Source organism: Miscanthus floridulus, chromosome 7 (assembly GCF_019320115.1).
Source record: "Miscanthus floridulus cultivar M001 chromosome 7, ASM1932011v1, whole genome shotgun sequence".
Lineage (NCBI taxonomy): Eukaryota > Viridiplantae > Streptophyta > Magnoliopsida > Poales > Poaceae > Miscanthus > Miscanthus floridulus.
The window spans coordinates 13197517-13205291 of NC_089586.1; the positions used below are offsets into that span (position 1 = coordinate 13197517).

The following is a 7775-nucleotide window of genomic DNA, read 5'->3' on the forward strand; positions in this document are numbered from 1 at the left end:
GATCCACAAATTTCGGCCTGGGCTAGGGCTGGGTTTGGGCATAGGTAGAGCTGGGCCCAAACATTACCCATTACGAAAGTAATTAAAATACGATAATGATAAGGCCTGGGCATCGGACCAACCCGCTCGCGCCGCTTGCCCACATCGCAAAAAAAGAAAAAGAAAAGAAAACCATCGACGCGCACTCCGCTCCGGACCGCGGCCGCCGCTCCCACCCCCATCGGTCGGCGCCATTGGCTTTGCACCGTCTGCGTCTCCGCCCCAGCCTCCCCTTCCTCTCTTTCTCCCTCTCTCCTGACGTGGCCCAAAGCGTGGCCACCTCCGCGCGCTGCGCACGGCCGGCCCGGCGGTGCCCCAGCCATGCGGCTAGCCCACGATACCAGCGGCCACGAAGGGGTCCTCATGTGGCCTTGTAGTAGGCGGATTCCATCTAGTCAATGGTGGCGACGGCGCGTCTGCCTCCCATGAACTCCACATGCCGGCGAGCCTCCATTTCGCAAGTAGCAAGGAGATGTTGCGATGTGTTAGAAACCTCATGTTGCGACGGCGGCAGGGAGTCTAAGGTCCGGTGCGCCGCGGGCGTTTGGGTCGACGCCTCAATGCTGCCTTCGCCAACACGGCCGCCGCCATCCACAAGGCCGAGGCGCGATCAGTGAACCTCAGCGGCAATCCCAGGGAGGCGACGGCGGAGGTCAACGAGTGGTTCGAGCGCACCACCGGCGGCCTCATCAAGAACATGCTCTCGGAGGGCGACTGCCACGCCTCCACGGCGGTCGTCGTCGGCTACTCGGTCTACTTCGATGGCTACTGGCGCGACCCCATCATCCCGAAGTACACTGAGGAAGGCCCGTTCTACGTCGTCGACGGCGCGTCGCGGGACCACGCCGTCGTCCGCGTGCCGTTCATGAGCGGGAGTTTCAGGCACAGGTTCATGCAGATCGCCGTCCACACCGACGGCGGCGGCCTCAAGGTCCCTGCGCATGCCCTACCGTGGCGGCGGCAGTGCGGCACGGAGTTCGCCTTGTACATCTACCTACGCGACGACCGCGACGGTCTGGCAGCCCTCGTGCGAGCACTCAGCGCCAGCCCGGACACGCTCCTTGGCAAGTCCGTTGTGCCGGAGCAGCCCGTCGTCGCGGTGGGCGAGCTGAAGATCCCCAAGTTCGAGGTGTCGCTGACGGTGAAGGCGTCGAACATGTTGCGTACACTGGGGCTGGACCTGCCCTTCCGTCCCTCTGGCGACTCGTTCTCGGAGATGCTGACCCCGCCGGCGCCGCCGGTGGCCTTGTCGTCCGTGGTGCACTAGTGTGTCGTCAAAGTGAAGGAGAACGGGACCATGGCCGCCGCTGGCACCGCGGCCATGTTGGCGGGGTCTTCCTGGTCCCGTGATCCGACTGTGGACTTCATGGAGGATCACCCCTTCGCCTTCTTCCTCATGGAGGATGTTAGTGGCTTGGTGGTTTTCGCTTGACATGTCATCAATCCTTTGCTTGCACCAGCGCCACTGATATGATTACCAGCTGCCTGCTAGCTAGCTTAGCCTGTCCTGTCTGCTGGAACAGTTCTAAACCTTCCAGTTCTGCTGTATCGATCGGAGTGTTTCCATCTTGCATTGCAACATATTCATGGATCAAGATGATTAACGATCTAATGCAAACCAATCCATTTCCAACAAACTGGGTTTTGACTGTGCTCTGGATCAGTCGATCAGCATCCTTGCACAAGCTTTTCCTGGAGTGGCAGTTATAACCTTTTGATAGGGAGGAAATGTTGCCTGCTTGGTTATGAATAGCATTCTTCTTTTCTGATGATGCACATACCAACCTTGAGAGACCCCCCGCATTTTGTTAGGATGCATCACAAATTCACCATGATATCCTTTTGCCGAACATATATAGTGGAGATCAAGTGCATGGTTACAAATTACTACTATAATGTACTAATTGCTTTCATGCTCAAAAAATGTAATAAGTGATTTTTATTTTTCCTCGGCAAAGCTGAAATGTGCCTAAAACTGGCAAACTTATTTGTGTTTCTCCTCCATGTATATGCAGAAATGAGAGATTCTTCATTCCAAACTGGAACAGAGCATCTCTTCCGGATGCTGAGCATAGTGACCTTTGGAATTATTTTGCAACAACGAATGCATGAGCCAGCAGGTAGACTGTTCATTAGCCATGGATATCTAACAAACTTAGAGCCCTTCTTTTTTCAGTACCATACGCATGACTATCCACTATCTGTATATATGGACTAATTAATTAGATGAAACAAACTAAGAATAGATACCATATAGAGGAAATCAACAACAAGAGGATAAAGTCCTATCTCTTTATTAATTGTTTCACTTCAGATAATGGAGGAAAACAACATGGCAGCAATGCCATCAACTAATGGAGCACAATGATTATGGTTCCGGTGGACCTTTGGGAGACTCTCAATAACTGTATAGAGGCAATTTACCTGGCTGCTTGTTGTGTTGCCTATGTTTTGGCTCTCGGACTCTGGTAGTAGCCCACACTAAAATCGTCGTCCTTGCTGCATACAAACTCCGTTTTCGATGTTGTAACATTTGCACGAAAATAGGGATAAACTTTCCAATGGCACTGTACCATGTCAAAATTCTTTCGGAGTCAACCAAAATCGTCGAACTTTTGGAGCGAATAGGAATAGTTGAAACAAGTAGAAGGAATTGTCGAAATAGGTATAGAAGTTTAGAATCTACCAGGGTGTTTGCCACCAGCTTTTGGGTTACTGTATCTTGTATCGTATCGGAGTCCATTTAGTAGTCTAAGAGTACTTAGCCGGCCCCTAACACTATGTATTCGACAATTGTTGCCTATGTTAGGGTTTGAATTTTGCTTAGATTAATATGTCATCGAATAGTTTTATCGTTTATTAGTTTGAGAGACCCCAGCTCATGGGCTTAATATTTTTTTTCAAAAATCCAGGTGAGTCTTGTTTCTTGCTTGTGTTCTTGATTTAGAGACAGGAATTAGCCTTCGTGGCTAGTCCAACATGGGTTCAGGATTGGAAGCCGAATCATGAGTGACAAGTTTCCACCAAACCAAGAATTATCTTCCGTTGACGGAAGATTTGGACACCATCATTTTCCATCACCTTCTTCAGGGCTCACTAGACCTTTTATTTTAACAGTAATGCTCTCGTGAGGGCATCCGGGACGGATGGATGTGGCTTCCGCACTCGCTGCCTTATCCGTTCGCTCGCTCCTGTCAGCACCCTTTCAAAAAAAAGTTCTCTATTGCGCTCGGCCTCCACCGTCGCGGCCTTATCCAATGCTCCATCGGACCTCCGCACCCGACTCCACATCGTCGCCCGCCTTCCCCACTCCACGCTCCATCGTGCCTCTCGCTTGCACCAGGCATCCGCTCACCGTGGCCACCTCCGCTGCCCACTCAATCGCTGAGTAGGTGCTCGCCAAGGGTGTGATGGCCTAGGTCACCGAGAGGGTGGTCGCCCACGGGTGCTCGTGTAGATGCTCGCCCAGGGTGCTCGCGCACCTCGCGCTGGTGCTCACCCAAGCCACCGAGCAGGTCCTCACCCAAGGGCACATCGGCGAGCTCCATGTGCCGCCACCGACCTCCACGCTGGCGTCGAGCTCCGCGATTCGTCTAAGTAGCAAGGTGACATTGCACGTTGAAAACGCATGTTGCAAGAGTATGTTTTAAGTGTTTCAAATATTTCATCTAGATGATGCAAGTGTTTCATTTGGATGTTGCAAAAGTGGATTGAGATGTTTCATATGTTACAATGTGTTGTACACGTATGTTGCAAGATTTTATTCCTAATGTTTCAGCTATTTTTCCAGATGTATGTTGCAAGTATGTTTATTTGGATGTTGCATATGTTTCACACATATGTTGTAAGTATTTTATCTGGATGTTGCATATGTTTTACATGGTTTTCAAGTGTTTTCAGGTGTTTTTTGCAAGTGTTTCAGATGCAAAGTGTTTCGTCTACCTCCAGACTTATGTTGCAAGCGTTGCATCTGGATGTTTCAGAAGCAAATCGGGTGTTACATCTCCCACCTCGCTTTTTTCCTACCTCGCCTCGGTGTCTCCTCCATCCTCCTCCCGACGCCTCCTCCTCCTCCTAGCGCCGGTGGGGCATCTGTCGCTGCCTCCCTTCTTTCTTCATGCTGGTGACGTTTGGGGCGGCACGGGTCCCGCGTGAGCGTGCGAAACGATGCTGGAAAACGGATTGCATGCGCAGACGCCCGGACACCCCGTCCGTCCGGACGCCCAGGTGCTAGCAAGCCCATTATTTTAAAATTCACTATTACCGTCTGTTGGTAACACGAGCAGGCCGCTGCCCGCTGGTAATAACCCTAATTAGTACCGTCGACTTTCATCAATAAAAGAAGAAGCCAGCGGTGATGATCTCTTTCAAACTAGTGGTGACGAGCTTAAGTAGTCAGTTCTCTGCCATGGTGGCTGCGGTGATGAGCTTTCATACCAAAAATAGGCCCCGAGAGCCTTGGGTTTCACCAAATTCTACTAGAAAATAAAACAGAAATAGAAATATGGTGATGGGAAGGAGTTGCAGTAGATCATGCAATCAAACAAAATTAGAGTTTTAATTTGACATTTAGCCCTCTAACCATCCATGACAATTTTGGTATTTAGCCAAATAACCCTTAGACTTAGTATAGAAGTTTCAAAAAAAGATTGCAGTTTGACCGACATGAATACCAGACACTTATTTTTTGGAAGGAGTGAGTAGGTAACACAGAAAATCATTTACTTATGAGCTAAGGTTTCATTACTTATTAGTTAAGATGTCACAACGAAAGAAACTAACAAATCTGTTATATTTAAACCCTGTTCACTGAGCTTGTGGGAATAATCATCGATCCCCTCCAAATCGCGGTCGCGGCCAGTGAAAAGCCACATCAATGGCGGGCCAGGCAGTCGCCGCCGCCGCCGTGCAGGACCAGGCCGCGCTCTGCCTGCTCCTCCTCCGCCACCTTGGAGGCCTCGACAACGGAATGCCCACCACCAACCTCGCCTTCTCGCCGATCTCCTTCCACTCCACGCTCTCCCTGCTGGCCGCCGGCGCTTCGGGCGCCACGCGCGACCAGATCGCCCAATTCCTCGGCCCCGCGGGCGCGGAGGCACACGCCACGTTGGCCTCGAAGGTCGCGTCCGTCGTCCTCGCCGGCCGCTACGGCGGAGGCGACGGGGACGAGGAGTCCAAGGTCCGGTCCGCCACCGGCGTCTGGGTCGACGCCTCGCTTCGCCTCAGCCGTGCCTTCGCGGACACGGCCGCGGCCGTCCACAAGGCCGAGGCGCGATCGGTGAACTTCCGCGGCAATCCCAGGGGGGCGACGGCCGAGATCAACGAGTGGTTCGACCGCACCACCGGCGGCCTCATCAAGAACATGCTCTCGGAGGGCGACTGCCACGCCTCCACGGCGGTCGTCGTCGGCAACTCGGTCTACTTCGACGGCTACTGGAGCGACCCCTTCGTCCCGGAGCATACCGAGGAAGGCCCGTTCTACGTCGTCAACGCGTCGCGGGAACACGGCCGTCGTGCGCGTGCCGTTCATGAGGGGGAGTTTCCGGCACATGTTCATGCAGATCGGCGTCCACCCCGCCGCCGGTTTCAAGGTCCTGCGTATGCCCTACCGTGGCGGCGATGGCGGCGGCGACGGGACAGAGTTCGCCATGTACATCTACCTCCCGGACGACCGCGACGGCCTGCCAGCCCTCGTGCGAGCGATCAGCGCCAGCCCGGACACGCTCCTGGGCAGGTCCGCCGTGCCGGAGCAGCCCGTCCTCAAGGTGGGCGAGCTCAAGATCCCCAAGTTCGAGGTGTCGCTGACGGTGGATGCGTCGAAGATGCTACAGAGCCTCGGGCTGGACCTGCCCTTCCGTTCCTCCGGCGACTCGTTCTCGGAGATGCTGACCCCGCCGGCGCCGCCGGTGGCCTTGTCGTCTGTGCTGCACCAGTGTGTCGTCAAAGTGAAGGAGAGCGGGACCATGGCCGCCGCTGGCACCGTGGCCATGATGTTTGGGGCTTCCCTGTCCCTTGATCCGACTGTGGACTTCGTCGCCGATCACCCATTCGCCTTCTTCCTCATGGAGGATGTCAGTGGCGTGGTGGTTTTCGCCGGACATGTCATCAATCCTCTGCTTGCGCCGCATACATGATTGCCAGCTCTGCTAGCTACCCCGGGACGCCTGCCAGAATAATTCATCCATCCATCCTTTGGTTCTGTTGGATCGGAGTAACCGAATCATTTGTGTCTTTGTTGATGTAACTGTGGAATCTGTTATTCAAGTGGCGAGGGATCAAAGTGACATATCATGTCGTGGCATATTACTTTCTCAATGATTCATGGCGAAACTTAATTACGTACTTATGTGGAGTAGAAAGCTCAAGAGCAAACAAAACCACAAAATTATGGTGGTTAACTCAATCCAGTCAAAAAAGAAATTACATAAAAATAACTGTACAACATGCCGCTGTCATGGCCATGAATGAGATGCAGGTACAACATATAAATACAAAGAAACTTTGTGTTTGTGGCTACTTCACAATTAAGGCATCAATCGTAGCTCCATTTTCCTCCCAAGCTGTATTGTGGCTATATTGTTTTCCTCCAATATATCACAGTGGAAACAATTAATAAAAAACATAGGACTTGATCTCTCTTGTTGTTGTTGTTACTTCGCAATTCAAGACATCAATCATAGCTCCATTGCCCTCCCAAGCTGTATTGTGCTCATATTGTTTTCCTCTAATATATCAAGTGGAAACAATTAATAAAGACATATGACTTGATCTCTCTTCTTCTTGTTGTTAGATATAGGACTTGGTCCCTCATTTAGAGAGAGACTAGTGATTGGAGCGCGCCCATGCGCGCGAGTGATGGCCGCAGTTCTATCTGAGAAATGGAATAATGTCGACAAAGAATAAATATGACAAGTTCTACCTAGTTAATGGAACAGAGGCATTTGTTCCCATTACTCGGTCCACAGTTAGCCCAACAATATGGTAACACGCACTGAATAGAAGGCTTAACTTCTAAAACAGTTGCGACATGTTCAAACACTATATATAGATTACATGATACAGAGGATGTCCAAATAGTACTTATATATATCTTACACGAGACAGTCCTACACCAGGACCCTAGATGTCCAAATAGTACATAATTTTACAGTCATAGGATAGAATACCAAGGAGGTATAGTCTCTGAGATGGCACAACACAGCATAGCGCACATAGCAAAAGTCAAAGTAGCAGATGATCAGACATTGCTCTTAAGGAAAGTGGCATCAGCTTCTGAGGTTGCTCTGATGTTTAGCGCTGCTAATGAATTTTCCAGCTTTGATCCGACTCAAAGTTGTGGGCTGGAGAACAATCCATTTAAATCATCAAAATAAAGGTCAATGCCTGTTATGTCATTGCAAGCATGGTTTAAGAACTATTTAGCTGCATGTGATAACATTTTAATTTAATGAAACTGACTCTCAGTGGGGGATTTCATTTCATTCTTTCCAAAGACAAGCTAGAGCGGTTAATGTATGCAAGACGTTGTGATCCAATATGCCATGTAAACTATGTGGCTGAGTAAAATTATATTTGAACTAAATTATATCAGAACAAATGCAGTCTTAGGTTCAGATACAGTAGTCCCAGGTCCAGAACTGAAATTAACTAAATAGAACTGAGATTAACTAAAGATGACTCATGACCAACTATTCTCTTGCACAAATGTACTTACAGGTCACAGAAGCATCAGGTTC

The 7775-nt window shown here is 50.5% G+C and overlaps 2 pseudogenes; both read left to right on the plus strand.

Moving 5' to 3' along the window:
• Nucleotides 1-437: 437 nt before the first annotated feature.
• LOC136465089 (serpin-Z1B-like) lies at nucleotides 438-1513 on the plus strand (annotated as a pseudogene).
• Nucleotides 1514-4839: 3326 nt separating this feature from the next.
• LOC136462606 (serpin-Z1-like) lies at nucleotides 4840-6340 on the plus strand (annotated as a pseudogene).
• The last annotated feature ends 1435 nt before the right edge of the window (nucleotides 6341-7775 follow it).